General features: G+C 40.3%; 1 protein-coding gene and 1 long non-coding RNA gene across 6 annotated transcripts in view; one reads left to right on the top strand and one right to left on the bottom strand.

Moving 5' to 3' along the window:
- Positions 1–19,391, top strand: part of cfap77 (cilia and flagella associated protein 77) — a 148,609-nt gene that overhangs the window by 100,844 nt on the left and 28,374 nt on the right. The window lies entirely within an intron of this gene.
- Positions 1–19,391, bottom strand: part of LOC140731220 (uncharacterized) — a 102,470-nt gene that overhangs the window by 72,300 nt on the left and 10,779 nt on the right. The gene's annotated exons all lie outside the window — the stretch shown is intronic.

The raw sequence follows: 19,391 nt of genomic DNA, 5'->3' as shown, positions 1-19,391 counted from the left end.
AGCCAGCAAAGGTTAACCGAGGCAGACTCTTCTGCCTTGGGGCCAAAACAGAGTTTGGCTGTCTTCCTTTGAACCTTGGCCACTGGTTTCATTGCAGTACTTGCCAGGTTCTCCCCCTGCCACCCAAGTGACACATAATCCATTTGAATTAAAACATTGTACCAAAATAAAATAATATTTCTATATTCCTTACCTGGGACTGTCTCTTCATTAGCCATAGAAATGGTTTATATTTCTGTATATATCAGTATCTCACAATGCTTTTTGAAAGTCTTTAAATACTTCACTTGCCGTGTGCTCATTTATACCCAAGGTCTTTTTTATTCCAATGCACATGGTTAAATATTAGCAATAACCAAATCAATATGGTGAAATGCAAAGACATCTACATGAAATTGCCATGTGAGGGGCATGCAAACACCTCAAACTAATGTATAATTTTTGTATCGGTTCATGGGGAGTCCAGGATATTTATGTCTTCTGCAACTACTCAGTCTGTATGAGCATCTGTTAGTGACTACCTAAGTTTAGCTAAAGTAGGTGGGTATCAAAGTCCAAAGTAAATACATTATCAAAGTACATATATGTCACCATGTACTATACAGCCCTGAGATTCATTTTCTTGCAGGCATACTCCAAGTCCAATAACCATAAAAGAATGAGTGCATTGATTAATTATGAACAATTAATTTTTGGCAACATCAAAGGTAGAAGCAAAGTTCAAGCTGTATCATGGAAAAAATATCAAGTGACCAAAACAGCTTTACATTGGTAATAAGGTGCTTATTGGAATCCTTTTACCTAAAGCCCTTATGTGCTCATATAAATTTTGATGGAACTTGAAATATAAATTAGCATTTGGTTATTCATTAGAATCATACTTCACAAAAACAAGCCCCTTGACCCAATTGGCCCATGCTGACCATTGTTCCTATCTGAACTAGACCCATGTGTTGACATTCATTCCATATCCATCCAAACCCATCCAAGTACCTTTTAATTTTGTTAACGTACCTGAATCATCCACTTCCCCTGGCAACTCAATACACATACTGACCAATATCTAGGTGAAAATGTTTCCTCTCTGGTTGAAAAAGTTGCCTTAAGATTCCTATTAAATCTCTTCCCTCTCACCTTAAACCTTCACCATCTTGTCTTGACTATATGCATCGATCCTATCTATGCCTCTTGTAATTTTATGTATCTCAATAAGATCACCCTTCATTCTTCAATACTCCAATGAAAAAAGTTCCAACCTGTTCAACCTCCCTCCAAAACTCAGACCCTCAAATCTCAGCAACATCCTTGTAAAGTTGTTTAGTTCTGGGAAATCTCAGGTTTATAAAGTCTCAGCATTAACGATGTAATGCTGAGGCTTTACAAGGCTTTAGTCAGACACTCTTCAAATATTGTGAACAGTTTTGGGCCTCTTATCTAAGTATGTGCTGGCACTGGAGAGGGTCCAGAGGAGGTTCACAAGAATGATCTCAGGAATGAAAGTAGCATTTGAGGAGCATTTGTTGGCTCTGGGCCTATACTGACTGGAGTTTAGAAGAATGAGTAGAAATCTCATTGAAATCTGTCAGATATTGGAAGGCCTAGATGGAGTGGATGTGGAGAGGACTGTGGGGAAGTCTAGCCTCAGAATACAAGGAGATCCCCTTAGAACAGAGATGAGGAGGAATTTCCTTATTGAGAGGGTGTTGAATCTGTGGAGTTTATTGCTACAGACAGCTATGGGAGGCCAAATCATTGGTCTATTTAAAGCAGAGGTTGATAGGTAACAGCATCAAAGGTTACAGATAGAAGGCAGGAGAATAGGGCTGAGAGGGAAAATAAATCAGCAATGATTGAGTGACAGAGCAGATTCAATGAGCCAAATGGCCTAATTCTGCTCCTATGTCTTATGGACTTATCTTTCCATATTAAATAAAAATTTATGTTTGTTCTTGCTGAGCTGCCATTTCAAAGGTCTGACTCTTTGTATTTGTTAGCACTTGTCATGAATTACTCAATTTCAAACAGTGTGAAAAAGTAAAACCAAATTATCGGCAACCTTAAAGCACATTTTGTTCATGTAATTTGCAGAAATGTTGATCTGTGAGGTCTACTGGGAGGATAGACCTTCTGAAAGAGGGGGACTACTGGAAGGTCCCTGAAAGTTGGCTCTGACTTATGCAAACATGGTATACTTGTCCTATGCATAACAACATAAGAATTAAGCTGCAGTAAGTTATCAGGCCCTTTGAGCCTGCTCTCTCATTCATCAAATTTACTGCCAATCTTCTACCTCAGCTCCATTTTCCCGATTCTTTGATCCTTCTTTGAGGCAACAGGACAAGTAGAGTTGCATCCACCAGCACTTTTTTTTTAAACCTGTCCTGGGACTAAATACCAGAATGATTTGACTGAATGTAATTATTAATTCCTTTTGTTAACTTGTCATTGGTGCTGCAAGCTCACTATTAAACAAATACAGAACACATACATTTCATTTTTGTGTAACCTTTGTGGTTTAATAATTAATAACAAACAATACTAAACTTATTAAATGCCTTTGAGGATTATCATATGATCATTTGGACTTAAATGAAAAATGATTGAAAAAATAGATTTTGAAACAATTATAGGGTACTTTTCAGGATTAAGTTACACTGGACTTGTGAAGCTTTGCTTTCTAAATGATGAAGTGGATTTTCACAATTCTCGTATTCACTCACTATGTTTTCAGTGAGGGTTTCTGCAAATCCTACTCCTGAAATTGTACTGGACCTGCCAGAGAAAACCCACTCACTGGCGATCTAGCTGTATAATCTAAAATAGATGACAGTATAGAGCCTACAACCATTTTCAAAAAAGTTACACTGGTAGGGGTTGCATGGCCAGGTTAAGAGACAACTAGAGAGACTACATTAAGGCAAGGCTTCTGGTCTGGACATTATCAGCCCCAGGATACTGAAGGCCTATGCAAGCCAGCTGACTGGTATTTTGCAACATCTTTACAATTTGAATCTGAGTCAGGAAAATATACTGGTGCTGTGGAAGACTTCCTGCTTGGTTCCTGTACCCAAGGTGGCGAGTTAAATTCCATCTGAACTTAATGTCTACAGACCAATTGCCCTCACATCTCATGTGATGAAGGTGCTGGAGAGGCTGGTCCTGACATTATTATTATGTCCCCCTTTATGTAGAGCCTTTTCTAATATTTTGTGTTTAAGATAGGAACTCCTGTTTGCATAATGTTCACATTTCATTTAGGTTTTAATCATACAAGTTATAAGGTTTTCTGCATCAGATATACCATTTTAGCCTGTGCTTTCATAAATCAAGTTTGGAAATCTTGTAATCATACCTGATAAGAAAAAAATGGTTTTAGTAAAAGAAAGATCAATGGTGGTGTGGTGAACTACATATACCTGTCTGGACACGCCCCCCGCCCCCCCCCCGCTGACTGCTCCTGTGGCTCCTCCCATGGACCCGGTATAAAGGCGATTGGAGACACAGCCCCGGCCTCAGTCTCCAGGATTTAGTGTGGTGGTCATTTGCTGCTTGTTCTTTCTTTCAGCCAATAAAAGCCTATATCTCGCCTCACGTCTCTGAGAGTTATTGATGGTGCATCAGGTGGAGAAAAAGCTTCTAAATGCTTCTTTAATGGAGATACAATCAAAAATTTCTTTTCTCAAACTATACAATCAAGGCTTACCTACCCATTATGGTGGTTGTGTCTTCCTTGCACCATCTTCCCCCACATCTATTATTTGTACCGGAGATAACTCTGTTTAAACTCATAAAATTAATCAGGAGGGTAACAAATAACAAGAATGAGCATAGAGGAAAATGGGATTGGATAAAAACCATAATTTCAACAGCTCTTCAAAGATAGACTGAAGTGTAATCCAGATGACAATGGAATTATGAATAATTATAGGTACTCAGAGAAGAGTCCTTCCTTAGCAGATGATAGCAACAGCCTCCAAAAAATAAGAAAAATGTCAACTTTACTTCATTGATAACGCTGCTTGGCAACCAAAGCAGTTGCATCATAAAAACCACAGCAAAAGAATTTTAGCTCTCCAATATACCAGGGGCAACATGTCTGCCAGCAGGTCAGAGAGAGATTTTGATGGCAGTGTACTTGTTATAGCAGCTTAAACTCTGCAATGACATTAATATATCTTTATTGTGTTTCTCTATTGATTAGGCTGACTGGTTAACAACAACAACAAGCATGGTTCAGTTTTAAACCCAAAAATCATTAAAACTGCAGATGTTACAACTCTGAAATAAAACCACCATTATTGGAAATACTCAGCAGGTTGAGCAGCATTGGAGGACAGAGAAACAGAGTTAACGTGTCAGGTCAAGGACCCTTTGTCATAACTGGGAAAGACAGACATTATTTTGAATGCTACAGGGGAGACAACAGTAAGTTTAGGTATAAGTTAGCTGGTCAATTAGAGGATAATTATGCTTCTTTATTTGTATAATGTGCTGTTAATAGCAGCATTGAGGGACATGCTTTGCCAGTCTGGATGTACCAATTGAGGAAGAATAGCTCAGAAAAACTCATAGTTGAAATGACCAGCTCTATAGCTTCAATGCAGATCACCATTTCTGAATGCAGATTGAGAAATTCAGTAATCTAAAGATGAAGACAATATGAAGTCCAGCAGGCACAGACAGAAAATGAGAGGTCCTTTACCAAGCTCACATTTGCCTTTTTACAACAGTGCAAGAGACCACAGACAAGATGGGTCAGAGATGGAGAATTAAAGTAACAGATAACTTGAAACTCGGGGTTACTTCTGCAGATCATAAAATCACCCATTCTTCATTGTAGAAGATTCCACATCCTGAATACTGAATGCAGTGTATAAGTTTGGAAGAGGTGCAAATGGATTAATGCTTCACCAGAAGAAAAACTGTTAGGATTGCAGGATCATGTGATGGAAAGAGGTGAAATGTCAGGTGTAGCATTACATTGGAAAGAGCTGTTAGAGCAGGATTGTTTATGGGGACAGAAAGGTGGACCATTAGACCACTGGTGTTGGAATCTGAATATCCTTTGCAGTTTCCACAACTTCACCATCTAAGGACCAAAACTGTTCCTGCAGATGAATCACCAATTGCACTTCTTTACTAATTTCGATAAAAGGTCTCTGACTTGAAGTATTAACTCTGAATCTCTATCAGTAGGTCTACACCTGACCTGCTGAGTTTTTCCAGAATTTTCAGCTTTCTCTTCAATTTCAGCCCCACCACTTCACAATGAAGGCATGATATTTGATGACCTTTTGAGGTGCTTGCACAGCTGACAGGATGGTGTAGAGTGGCCATACGAAGACTACTTTCAGGTTCACTGATGCATTGCTGGATGCTGCTGCTGCAAGGCCTTAATTGGTAATACCAAGAAGTTGATGCTAAAGAGTAGGAGTGTGTCCTCCTCCTCCTGGATTCAGTGCTGCAGATAATTATCACATAAGAATAGAAAATGCAGGCATAGCAATGCTTTTGCTATCTTGATATACGTTATCAGAATTCCTCTTAACTCTAACATATTTTCTCTAATACCTATTTGCCTTACAGGTTATTTCAGTTGTTCTTTGTCTGCTTATTTCTTCACATCTTCATTTGTTCAATCATACAAATCTTTGAACTATGAACATCATGCCTTTCTCTTAAAGCTGTCATCAAAAAAAATATACTCCATCCACCTCAACAAATGCCATAATTCTCATTCACGTGTGTCTTCTTCCCTTCTTTATCAAAGATCACAGAATCCCAGGTCATTCTCTGGCCATTAGCCAGTCAACATGGAGAGCAAGCAAACCTGGAGCAACACACACAAAATGGTGGAAGAACTCAGCAGAACTCGGGGGGACAAAATAAGAGGGGGAGAAGTATAAACTGGCAGGTGATAGTTGTTGGCATGATTGGATGCATTTGAGAATGGAGAGATGAGGATTTCACATTTTCTTGATGACAGACTTAGAGTCATAGAGCACAACAGCATAGTAATAGGCTCTTCAGCTCATTTAGATAGATAGATAGATACTTTATTCATCCCCATGGGGCAATTCAACTTTTTTCCAATGTCCCATACACTTGTTGTAGCAAAACTAATTACATACAATACTTAACTCAGTAAAAAAATATGATATGCATCTAAATCACTATCTCAAAAAGCATTAATAATAGCTTTTAAAAAGTTCTTAAGTCCTGGCGGTAGAATTGTAAAGCCTAATGGCATTGGGGAGTATTGACCTCTTCATCCTGTCTGAGGAGCATTGCATCGATAGTAACCTGTTGCTGAAACTGCTTCTCTGTCTCTGGATGGTGCTATGTAGAGGATGTTCAGAGTTTTCCATAATTGACCGTAGCCTACTCAGCGCCCTTCGCTCAGCTACCGATGTTAAACTCTCCAGTACTTTGCCCACGACAGAGCCCGCCTTCCTTACCAGCTTATTAAGACGTGAGGCGTCCCTCTTCTTAATGCTTCCTCCCCAACACGCCACCACAAAGAAGAGGGCACTCTCCACAACTGACCTATAGAACATCTTCAGCATCTCACTACAGACATTGAATGACGCCAACCTTCTTAGGAAGTACAGTCGACTCTGTGCCTTCCTGCACAAGGCATCTGTGTTGGCAGTCCAGTCTAGCTTCTCGTCTAACTGTACTCCCAGATACTTGTAGGTCTTAACCTGCTCCACACATTCTCCATTAATGATCACTGGCTCCATATGAGGCCTAGATCTCCTAAAGTCCACCACCATCTCCTTGGTCTTGGTGATATTGAGACGCAGGTAGTTTGAGTTGCACCATATCACAAAGTCCTGTATCAGTTTCCTATACTCCTCCTCCTGTCCATTCCTGACTCCATTACTCCATGCCAAATGGTTATTCTGCATAATCCCATAGATTATAGCCCTCCATTCTACTTATGCAAACCTCTCTTACACACTGCAATTGAACCCAGATCACCACTCCTGCTAGCAGCTCGTGCTACACTCGCACCACACTCTGAGTGAAGTTCCTCCTCAGGTCCCCCTTAAATATTTCGCCTTTTACCCCTAACATTTGACCTCTAGTTCTGGTCTCACCCAGTCTCAGTGGAAAAATCCTGCTTGCATTAATCCTTTATATACCCCTCATAATTTTGTGTACCTCCATCAAATCTCCCCTCATTCTCCTACACTCCAGGAAATAAAGTCCTAACCTATTCAACCTTTCCCTAAAACTCAGGCCCTCAACTCCCAGCAATATCCTTGTAAATTTTCTCTGCACTCTTTCAATCTTATTGACATCTTTGCTGTAGGTAGGTGACCAGAAATGCACACAATACTCTAAATTTGGCCTCACCAATATATTGTACATCTTCAACATAACATTCCTGATTCCTATACTCAATACTTTGATTTATGAAAACCAATCTTCCAAAGCTCTCTATATGACCCTATCTATCTGTAATGCCACTTTCTAAATATTATGGATCTGTATTCCAAGATTCTTCTGTTCTGTCACACTCCTCAGTGCCCTAATGTGCAAGTCCTACCTCGCTTTGTCCTCCCAAAGTGCAATAGCTCACACTTGTCTGCATTAAATTCCATCTGCTATTTTTCAGCCCATTTTTCCAGCTGGGCCAGATCCCACTTGCTGCAAGTTTGATAGCCTTCCTCGCTGTCTACTGTACATGAAATCTTGGTGTCATCCGCAGTTTTACTGTTTACCATATTATCATCCAGATTGTTGGTATAGACAAACAACAACACATCCAGCACCAATTCCTGTGGCACACCATTAGTCACAGGACTCCAGTCAGAAAAGCAACCATCTACTCCTATTCTCTGGCTTCTCCCACGAAGCAAATGTCAAATCCAAAGTTTGAAGTAAACTTTATCATCAGAGTACATACATGTCAGCACATACAACCCTGAGATTCTTTTTCCTGCGGGCACTCTTAGCAAATCTATAGTACAGTAACTGTAAACAGAATCAATGAACAACTGTTTAAATGCAAATATAAATAAATAGCAATAAATAATGAGACTATGAAATAACAAGATAAAGAGCCCTTAAAGGGTGACCATCAGAGCTAGAATGAGTGCATTTATCCCCTGTTATTAAGAGCCTGATAGCTGAGTGGTAATAACTGTTCTTGAACCTGGTGGTGCAAGTCTTGAGGCTCTTGTCCCTTCTACCTGATGCAACAGCAAGAAAAGAGCATGGCCTGAGTGGTGAAGATTTTGATGATGGATGCTGCTTTTCCATGGCAACATTTCATGCAGATGAGCTCAATGGGAAGTCTTTACCCATGATGTACTGGGCTGAATCCACTACCTTTTGTAGGATTTTCCACTCAAAGGCGCTGGTGTTCCCACAACAGTCCGTAATGTAGCCAGTCAGCACACTTTCCACCAGAGGTCTATAGAAGTATGATAAGGTTTTTGATGAGATGCCAAATCTCTGCAGACTTCTGAGGAAGTTGAGGCGCTGAGGTGCTTTCTTTACAATAATATTTATATGATGGGTCCAGGACAGGTCCTCTGAGATAGTGACACTCAGGAATTTAGTTACTGACCCTTTCCACCTTTGATGAGTACAGACTCATGGTCCTCTGGTTTCCTTCTCCTGAAGTCTACAATCGGTTCCTTGGTCTTGTTGACATTGAGTAAGATGTTGTATTGACAACACTCAGTCAAATTTTCTATCTCCCCCCATATGCTGATGCATGACCACCTTTGATACAACCAACAACAGTGGTGTCATTAGCAAACTTGTGTATGTGTTGGAGCAATACTTAGCCACACAGTCGTAGGTGTAAAGTGAGTAGAACAAGGGGTTAAGCACACATCCCTGTGGTTCACTTGTGCTAATGGAGATTGTGGAGGAGATGTTCTTGCCAATCCAAACAATTTATACTTTATGCTGAATGCCAATCAACTGAACCTTCTTGACCAGCCTCCCATGCGGGACTTTGATAAAAGCCTTGCTGAAGTAATTCTAACTCTTCTAACCAAATTGCTGTTCTAGACTGGATGACACCAGCATGTGAAGAGTGATCAGGTGTATTATGAAAATTGTAAAATGGCTTAGCTTTGAAAGTTCAAGTTTATTCCTTCTCACTCATGATCCCCTTTGTTTTGTCCAGTTGTGAATAGATAAGCTGCAGACTGCTGCTGTTCCTGGGCAAACAAATCTGGATCTGGAGAAGGGAATAGGCAGACAAAATTTGGGGTTGAGATCCTTCATCTGGAAATCACTTACCAACTGCCTGATCCTTTTGAGTTCCTCCAGCAATTTGGGGTTTTTTTTGCACCAGATTTCAGCATCTGCAGGGATGGTGGTGGAGGCTAAAACATTAGGGGTATTTAAGAGCCTCTTGGACAGGCACATGGATGAAAGAAAAATAGAGGGTTACAGGGTAGTGTGGGTTTAGTACTCTTTTTTTTTAAAAAAAGGAATATATGGGTCGGCACAACATTGAGGGCCGAAGGGCCTGTACTGTGCTGTAGTATTCTAGTGTCTATTGTGTTATGTCTCCTCTTCCTGGAGTTGTGGATGTCCATTCCAGTCCTTCTGTGGGATCTACTAATTATGCCTTGAGCAACATGCATATTGATGCATCCATAGAAAGCTACTAACTATATTTAGCAGTTGAGCAGGCCAAAAATATTTGAACCAAAAGCAAAGATAACTAAATTTGCCACAAATTCTATCCAAACTTCCTCCACAGTTTTAAGGGGGGGAAAAAATCAGCGAAGATAACTGCTATAATGGAACTGTCTTAAAATCAACAACCTGCTAGAAGAATTGAGAGGATCATGCAGCAACCGTGGGAGGAAAGGAATTATTGAAGTTTTGGGTCAAAATCCTGTATAACCCAATAAACACAAAATGCCAGAGGAACTCAGCAGGCCAGGCAGCCTCTATAGAAAAAAGTAGAGTCAACATTTCGGGCTGAGACCCTTAATCAGGACTGTGGAAAAAACCTGAGAAGTTAGAGCAAGAAGGTGGGAGGAGGGGAGGAAGAAATACAAGGTGGTAGGTGATAGGTGAAACTGGGAAGGGGGAGGCATGAAGTAAAGAGCTGAGAGTTGATAAGTGAAAGAGCCCTTTAAGGAGGAATCTAATAGGGGAGGGTAGAAGACCATAGAAGAAAGGGAAGGGGTAGGAACACCAGAGGGAGGTGATGGGCAGCTAAGGAGATGAGGTGAGAGAGGGAAATGGGAATTGGAAGGAGGGGGACAATTACTGGAAGCTTGGTAAATCAATGTTAACAATTCCTTTCCTTCCACAGATGCTGTGTGATCCATTGAGTTCCTCCAAAAGATCGTTTGTTGATCCTGATTCCAGGATCTGCAACTTGTGTCACCAAGTATTTTAGAATGTCACTCAAGAAATCAGTCATGAGGCTATAGTGTTTATTGTCAACTCTTTAGTCACTGTTCATTGGCCCTGCACTGTTGCCATGAATTTACCTCAAAGCTTCAGGAAGTTCTTTACTGCATAAAAATTAAGCTGCTGTTAAATGCTCTCCAAATGAAATTCAAATAGGTTTATTGCCAAACCACCCTTTTGGAGGTTTAAAATTTGCAGTCACTGGATCATGCCAGATTTCCAACACATTTTGAAATCAAACTATGACCTGTTTGATTTTAGGAGCCATGGTAGTGTAGCAGTTAGCATGATGCTATTACAGCTTGGGGCATCAGAGTTTGGAGTTCAATTCTGATGATGTCTGTAAGGAGCTAGCATCTCCTCCCTGTAAACACATGGGTTTCCTCTAGGTGCTCTGGTTTCCTCCCACATTCCAAAGACATACTGGTTAGTAAGTTATCTGGTCATTGTAAGTTGTCCTGTGATTAGGCTAGGGTTAAAATAGGTAGGCTGCTGGGCAGTGCCACTCATTGGGCCGGAAGGGCCTGTTCTGAGCTGTATCTATCTATCAATCAATAAATAAAGTGCTCAGCAGTTAGCAGCATTGATGGGAAGAGAAACAAAGCTAATGTTTCAGATCATCCGATTAAATCAGGGGTTCCCAACCTGGCGTCCATGGACACTTGCTCAGTGATATTGGTCCATGGCATAAAAAAGGTTAGGAACCCAATATTGTCTGATGAAAGACCATCAGTCTGAAATGTTAACATGCTTCTCTCCCTACAGATGCTGCCTGAGTGGATGAAGAATTCTAGCATCTTCTGTGCTTAGTTTGGCTTTCTAGCATCTACAGTTACTTTTGTTTTTCCAAATCAACCTTCCCTTGTCGATCTAACCCTAAGAACTAGTACAAACTCTACATATCATCACAGATATTCTTCTAGATGCAATCTGCGATTTTATTGCTTTATGTTGTTAAACTACATTTAAGTCACTGATCAAGTGAAAGTACAATCTTATTTTTATTCAAATTCTGTTTTTGAAATTATTGAGAAAAAAGCTAAGTGCAGAAATAACATTTTAAATAGCATTTGTATTACTGATGTACATAATTTTTTGAGGAGATCTGTTTCCTTTTTGGAAAATGAAGCCTTGTAACTGTGCTCAAAACAAAGACGACATTAACTAGCTGCATTAATGCTCGTGATTTCCTTTGACTGGCAACTCCTCATGAAATTCAAACCTTGTTATGGTGACAGCTAAGTTGATGGCTAGTCTGCTATATTCGGTATGATCTGAATGATGTCACTACATTTGGAGCTTAGGCAGTTCCGAATGGTTACAAATCAGAAATGGTTTTCTAAAATCTCTCAAATTGGGTCCCTTAAGTGCAAAAACACAATAATAGGTTGAATTTAAAAAATAATAGTCTGGTATTTAAAAATGGCTTCAGATCATAGCATGCTACCTATTATTAATGTTTTGCATATAATATTCTATTTCTTACATTTTGTCTTTGACCCTCATAAAAAAAGGACATTTTTATTCTGTCCTTTTTTTTCAGGATCAGACACAGATTTATTCCCTCCCTGATGCCTGTGGTGTACAGAACTGGGAGGGTCAGGGAGGTGGGAAGAGTACAATAATAGATAAGATAGTGGCTCCCAGGGGACTTGTCCACTGCACATACTATCCATCAGCCGCCTCTTTCTCTTACCAAGGTCAACACTAATGAGGATGAGCCAGGGTCTCAGCCCCATGGGATCTTCCAATCAGCTCCCGGCAACACTCACGCGCTTGCACTTACAAGCAACCGCTTGCATACGACAGAGATTGCGACAGAAAACAGCAGCTAAATCATAGACACCTGAGAAATGACAGTGTTTCTCCACCCTGCTGTATAGATTCACACTTAGAGTTTAAAAGAACAAGTACAGGAGGAGTCTTTCTAATGTGACATTGAATGCTTACTTCTGTCAAATCCTTGCTTTTAACTAGGCTTTGATAGACTTTTTAAACAATGCACTTAAATCAATTTCCCTTTAGTCAGTACTTAATAACTACTGTAGAAAGATGCTAACTTGGACAAATATTTAAATACATATCATTGTTCAATTCACTGAATCTGTCATTGGATATAAATAGATACCAGTGCCAAAAGTGTGTGCCTTGTGTAGTCTTGACATGTCCTTATGAGATAGTTTACATCATTCAAATTAATTAAAATTTTTTTTGTCATTTTTTAAAAATAATTTGTTAATTTTTTTAGCATGTTGGTTTTACTAGCTAGGCCAACTTTTTGTCACCCATTCTTAATTGCTTTGGGAAGGTGGTGGTGAACAGCTTTCATGAGTACTGTAGTCATCCTAATGAAGATAACCCCACAGTGCTTTTGGACAGGGAGATCCAGGATTGTGATCTAGCAAAGGAGCAATAATATACAGCATTTCCAAATCAGGATGATTGGAGTTTGAAGTGGTATCTGCAAAATATCTATGTATTTTCATGCATTTTTTTTACCTTTCTTCTTTTTGTTGTTAGAGATGATGCTGTTGGACAAGCCTTTATGAGTAACGGTTTTGCATTTTTTGTAAAAGATAAACTCTGTGGTCTAAGTTTCACAGTGATGAAAAGAGTAATGGCAGGATGATGCATGCAATAGAAATCTAATGGACTGTTTTCTCTTGGATGCATATCATTTCTTGAGATTTGTTAGAGCAGTAATTAAGACCAGTCAAGTAAAGAGTATTCTATCAAATTCCTTGGTTGTGCCTGCAAATGAGGAAGGTTTGAAGGATGATCGGAGTCAGGAGGTCAATAACTTTCCATGGAATACTCAGCTCTGACTTGTGTATGTGGCCACAGTATTTATATGAATCGTCCATTGAAATTTCTGATCCTGCGATTTTCATGGAGGGGTATTTAGTGATGGAAATGTGTTTAAATATCAAGGATGCATTTGGTGATCATCATTGCCATTTATTAGGCCAGCTCTTGTTGCATGAACTGTTGCATTACTTGACAAGCTGAAAACAGAATTGAATAATCATCATCAGCAAACATCCACTTTCGATCAGAAGATGGAAGGAAGTTCATCAACCAGCAAAAGATAGATGGGACACACCTTATTTTCACTCCTTGGGATAACAATCCCCCATATAATTGGGCTTTTTCCAACTAAGATTTGGTGAGACTGGAGCTAGAGGTTAAGGGTGAAAGGTGAAAGGGGAACCTGAGGAGGAACTTCTTCACTGCAGAACGAGCTGTCACTGAAAATGTTGGCTGCGGTTTTGATTTAAACCTTTAAGAGAAATTTGGATAAGTGCATGGATGGAAGGAATGGAAAGCGATGATCCAGGATGATGGGACTATGCAGAATAGTTTGGCGTGGACTAAATGGGCCAAAGGGTCTGTTTCATGCTGTAGTGCTGTATGACTCTATGATTCAAATTCATTGATAACAAATGTAATTAGAGAGAAGTAAAATTGCTCAGTATATGAAATTATTATAAAAACTGGTGCACCATGCAGTGACAGTTAAGTACTTAAGCAGATGTAGATTCTTAAACATAAGAAATTCTGCGGATACTGGAAATACAGAGCAACACACACAAAATGCCGGAGGAACTCAGCACATTAGGCAGCATTAATGAAAATTAATAAACAGCTGATGCTTTGGGCTGAGACCCTTCATCAGGAATGGAAAGAAAGAAGGGAGACATCAGAATAAAATGTGGGGAGAGGGGAAGGACGACAAGCTAGAAGGTGATGGGCAAAGCCAAGTGGGTGGGAAAGGTAATGGGCTGGAGAAGGAATCTGATGGGAGAGGAGAGTGGATCATGAGAGAAAGAGAAGGAGGAGGGGCAATAGGGGGAGGTGATAGGCCAGAGTGGGAAATGGAACTCTAAACATCAGAGGTGCAGAGGGACTTAGGAGTCCTTGTGCAAGACTTCCAGAAGGTTAATTTACAAGTTGAGTCTGTGGTAAAGAAGGCAAATGCAATATTGGCATTTATTTCAAGGGGTACAGAATATAAAAACAAGGAGATAATGCTGAGGCTTTATAAGACACTAGTCAGGCCGCACTTGGAGTATTGTCAACAGTTTGGGGCCCCACATCTCAGAAAGGATGTGTTGTCATTTGAAAGAGTCCGGAGAAGGTTCATGAGGATGATTCTGGGAATGAAGGGGTTAACATATGAGTGTTTGGCAACTTTGGGCCTGTACTCACCAGAATTTAGAAGAATGCAGGGGGATCTTAATGAAACCTACCGAATGTTGAAAGGACTAGATAGGGTGGATGTGGAAAGGATGTTTCTTTTTTTAAGCCAGTGAGTAGTGAGTCTGTGGAATGCTCTGCCACAGACTGTGGTGGAGGCCAAGTCTGTGGGTATATTTAAGGCGGTAGTTGGTCGGTCAGGGCATTAAAGGATATGGTGAGAAGGCAGGTGTATGGGGTTGAATGGGATCTGGGATCAGCCACGATGGAATGACGGAGCAGACTTGATGGGTTGAATGGCCTAATTCTACTCCTATATCTTTTGGAAGAGGGAAGGGGAGAGGAGAACAAAAGAAAAGGGAAAATAAAATTACTAGAAGGAGAAATCAATTTTCATGTCATCAGGTTAGAGGCCATCTAGACAGAATATGAGGCGTCATTCCTCCACCCCGAGAGTGGCCTCTTCATGGCAAAAAAAAAGGCCATGGACCAACATGTTGGAAGAGGAATAGGGATAGGAATTAAAATGTTTGGCCACTGGGAATTTCCGGTTTTGGCGGATGGAGCAGAGGGGCTCGACAAAGTGGTCCCCCAACTTAAGTCAGGTCTTTCCAATGTAGGCTGCATCAGGTGCACTGGATACAATAGATGACCCCAACAGATTCACAGGTGAAGTGTTGCTTCACCTGCACGGACTGTTTGGGGCCCTAGTGGAGGTGAGGGAGGAGCTGAATAGGTGAGTAGAGCATTTCTCTCGTTTATAGGGGTATGTGCCGGGAGGAAGATTAGTGAGGAGGGATGAATGGACAAGGGAATCACAGAGGGAACAATCCCTGCGGAAAGTGAAGAGTTCGGGGGAAATAAAAATATGTTTGCTGGTAGGTGAGGACAAGAGGAACTCTATCCCTGTTAAGGTGGTGGGAAGATGTGAGCACGGATAGACAGGAAATGGAGGTGACGTGGGTGAGGGCAGCATCAGTGGTGAAGGAGGGAAATCCCATTCTCTCATGTCCTGGAAAAGAAAGCTCATCCTGGGAACAGATACAGCGGAGACAGAGGAACTGAGAGAAGGCAATAGGTGTCAGGGTGGGGAGAGGTATAGTCAGATAGCCATGAGAATTGGTAGGTTTATAAAAGATGTCGGTAGATAATTTGTCACCGGAGATGGAGACAGAGAGATCAACAAAGGGGAGAGTGGTGTTCAGAAATGGACAGGTAAATTTAAGGACAGGGTGGAAGGTGGAGGCAAAGCTGTTGAAATTGATTAACTCAACATGGGTGCATGAAGCAGCACCAATGCGGTCATAAGTGTAGCACAGAAAGAGTTGAAAGCATTATCAGTGAAGGCTTGGTTCATGTATTGTTACACATAGCCAACAAGGCAGCAGGCATAACTGGGTTCCATGTAGGCACTCGTGGCCATCCTCGAGTTTTGAGAAAGTGGGAGGAGCTGAAGGAAAGGTTGTTGAGGATGAGGACCAGTTCTGTCAGACAGAGAAGGGTGATAGTGGAGGGGAACTGGAACGGTCTTTTGTTAAGAAAGAAGCACAGTGCTTTAAGGGCTTCTTGTTGGGGGATAGAAGTGTGCAGGGACTGGGCATCCATAGTAAAAATGAGGGGATCAGGCAAGGGAATTGAAAGTTACTGAGGAGATCGAGAGCATGTGAAGTGTCGCAGTTGTAGGTGGAAAGGGACTGAACCAAGGAGTATAGAATGGAGTCAAGATATGCAGACACAAGTTCAGTGGGGCAAGAGCCGGCAGAGACAAAGGTCCTATCCAGACTGTCAGGTTTGTGGACTTTATCTAAGAGGTAGAAATGAGCAATGTGGGGTAAGGGAACTATTAATTTGGTGGCAGTGGATGGGAGATCTCCAGATCTGATGGGGTTAGTGATGATGCAGGAGACAGTCAAGTCAAGTCACTTTTTATTGTCATTTCAACCATAACTGCTGGTAAGGTACACAGTAAAAACGAGACAATGTTTTTCAGGACCATGGTGCTACATGAAACAATACAAAAACTACACTGAACTACATAAAAAACAACACAGAAAAAACTACACTAGACTACAGACCTACCCAGGACTGCATAAAGTGCACAAAACAATGCAGGCATTACAATAAACAAACAAGACAATAGGCACAGTAGAGGGCAGTAAGTTGGTGTCAGTCCAGGCTCTGGGTATTGAGGAGTCTGATAGCTTGGGGGAAGAAACTGTTACATAGTCTGGTCGTGAGAGCCCAAATGCTCCGGTGCCTTTTCCTAGATGGCAGGAGGGAGAAGAGTTTGTATGAGGGTTGCGTGGGGTCCTTCAGAATGCTGTTTGCCTTGCAGATGCAGCGTGTAGTGTAAATGTCCGTAATGCCAGTGACCTGTTGATCCAGAGTAGGATCCTTTCCAAGGGGTAGGTAAGAGGAGGTGTCTGAGAGTTGCCACCTGGCTTCAGCAGGATACAGGTCAGCCTGCCACACTACAACAGCACCCCCTTAGCAGGTTTGATAGTGAGATTGGGATTGGTGTGGAGAGGCACAAGGGTATTCAACAGGGTCAAGTTTGTGGAAGAGGTAGGAGTGCTGGAGTCTAGCCGGTTAATGTCTTTTTGTTCCTGAGAAGATCAAACTTCTTTCATCCAATATTGAATATTTCCATATAACAATTTTTTTTAATTATCAGAAAGTTTGTGCAATTACAAATTTCTTGAAGAAAGTTGACTGATTTAAGAGAGATTCCATTAAAAATAAACCTGGGGTAAGTACTGGAGCTATCATAATCCACTAAATCTTTCCTTTTGTCTTATTTGAAATACTATGCTGGGAATTGATTTAACATCACCAAGCAGATTCTTAAGAGGGCAGCAAATCTAAGGCCATTAGTTCTATCGAATCATAAAACACACACTTTTCTTAATGTAAAACTAAAGGATGGTTGTAGATAAAGAATGTATTTTTAAAGTGTCATTGATGTAATCTGGAAGTATACCCTCCTCTTCCATATAAATCCAGATAACACCCAGGTTGACCTTATCACCTGATCCATTGATGCAAAGATGAATACAACAAAGTACCTGATGGATTTCACAAACTTGATTAAGTTTGATTAACATTTTCTCCAGCTGAACAATGCTGAGACTGTCTCTATCCATTTCAATTTCTGACAGCCTTTTTGTGCCTTTGGGGTTGATTCACCAACCTAGCAACCAACACATTACGAGATACATAACCACACACACTACACAGCCCTGAGTTCAGTGTCAATCTCCACAATATTTTTGTTGCTGAAACTTCCAGCCTTCACTTCTGCAATATTCACCACATTTTTCTTTGAACTTTTATTATTGGAACTCCTTCCAAGCTTTCATCACCTAGCCTCCAATTATACAGTAACTTGCTACAAGCCCAAACATATTTGAATTGTTGCCATTCTTCTCAGCCATGCCAAATTAGCCTGAATATCGCTTCCTGTTTGATGTGCAGTTCCAAATTCCTTGCATTTGTTTCCAAATAATATTATGGCACAGTATGGTACAGTAGTAGTGATTTTGTTTCTCCTTCCTTCAGCCTTTGCACAAAATCCTGCTTCTTTACAAGAAGATGTCTCTTCGTCTCTCTTCTCTCCATTTCAACAAAGATGTCTGTTTATTCAGCACTTCGTTCTTGATCTCTGAAATTCTCTTTCCAGTCCTTTCTGCCTTGCTAATGCATCATCTAACACCCTACCCCCATCTGTCACTCTCTCTATGCCCATTCTTCTGCCTTAAAAATAACTTGTATGTTTTCCATTTTGACCAAGCTTCTGTTATTTCAATTCTCCACTTCTTATTGTGCTTGCTATACATTCTAATGTTTTTCCCTCATTGTAATAAAGTCCCTCCTGAACCTTTTAAACATTTGAACAATGCCATGTGTGAATTCAATTATTGTTGCATATTCTACATTTTATACATCCGTGTACATGACTTGCAATATATCACTGCATTATCAGTGTGTGATGAAAGTGACAAATGGGGTCTTCTAAACAAAGGGGTTTGAACTTAAAAGTTCACCCCTGATTGTGCATCATAAAATAATGTCTGCATACTTTACTCTTCATTACAGTGAATTGTTTCACTGTGCTGTATTCGAGTCCAATTCATTGACTTTGCTGTGTTTATTTGCTGCTATCAGCCAGGGATGAATTTTCAGGTATTAAACTTGGTGGAATGAAAGCAAAGACTCTTATGTTCTACAGCAAACTTTAGATCATCAGAAAGTCTTTTCTTTTACAAAACTTACACAGTCCTTTTAAGTTAGTGCTTTCACAATGTTATGTCAGCAAATGTGTATACAGGAAGATCCCACAACACCAATAAGATAGATGAGAAAGTAGTCAATTTTTAGTGATATTGAATCTGAGATAAAAGCTGAGGCACACGCTGGGAAAAATCTCCATTGAATTGTTGCATGGGAACTTTTAAGTCCATTTGCTGTGGGAAATGGAGTCTCAGTTTAGAATGTCATACAAAAGATAGTATCCTGGACAAGACATTATTCCCTTAGTCTTGCTTTGCAAATATATGTATAAAACTGCTTTTGTCTGAATAGTTAAACAGGAACATGAAATATATTGTTTGACAAATCCAGTCTCTATGATTACCAAATTTATTATTTCTGAAGAGTGTTAACATCTTCAATGCTTTCAAACAAAAATTTGACTTGTCTCAACTTAGATTTTATTGTTAAAGTCACTGTAGACAGAATCTATCCTCCACCATCAGCTTTGATTTCATTCCCGCTGTTAATATAACAAGAATATT

The sequence above is a fragment of the Hemitrygon akajei genome, chromosome 7, assembly GCF_048418815.1.
Source record: "Hemitrygon akajei chromosome 7, sHemAka1.3, whole genome shotgun sequence".
NCBI classification, from domain to species: Eukaryota; Metazoa; Chordata; class Chondrichthyes; order Myliobatiformes; family Dasyatidae; genus Hemitrygon; species Hemitrygon akajei.
This window is presented reverse-complemented; position numbering and strand designations above follow the sequence as displayed.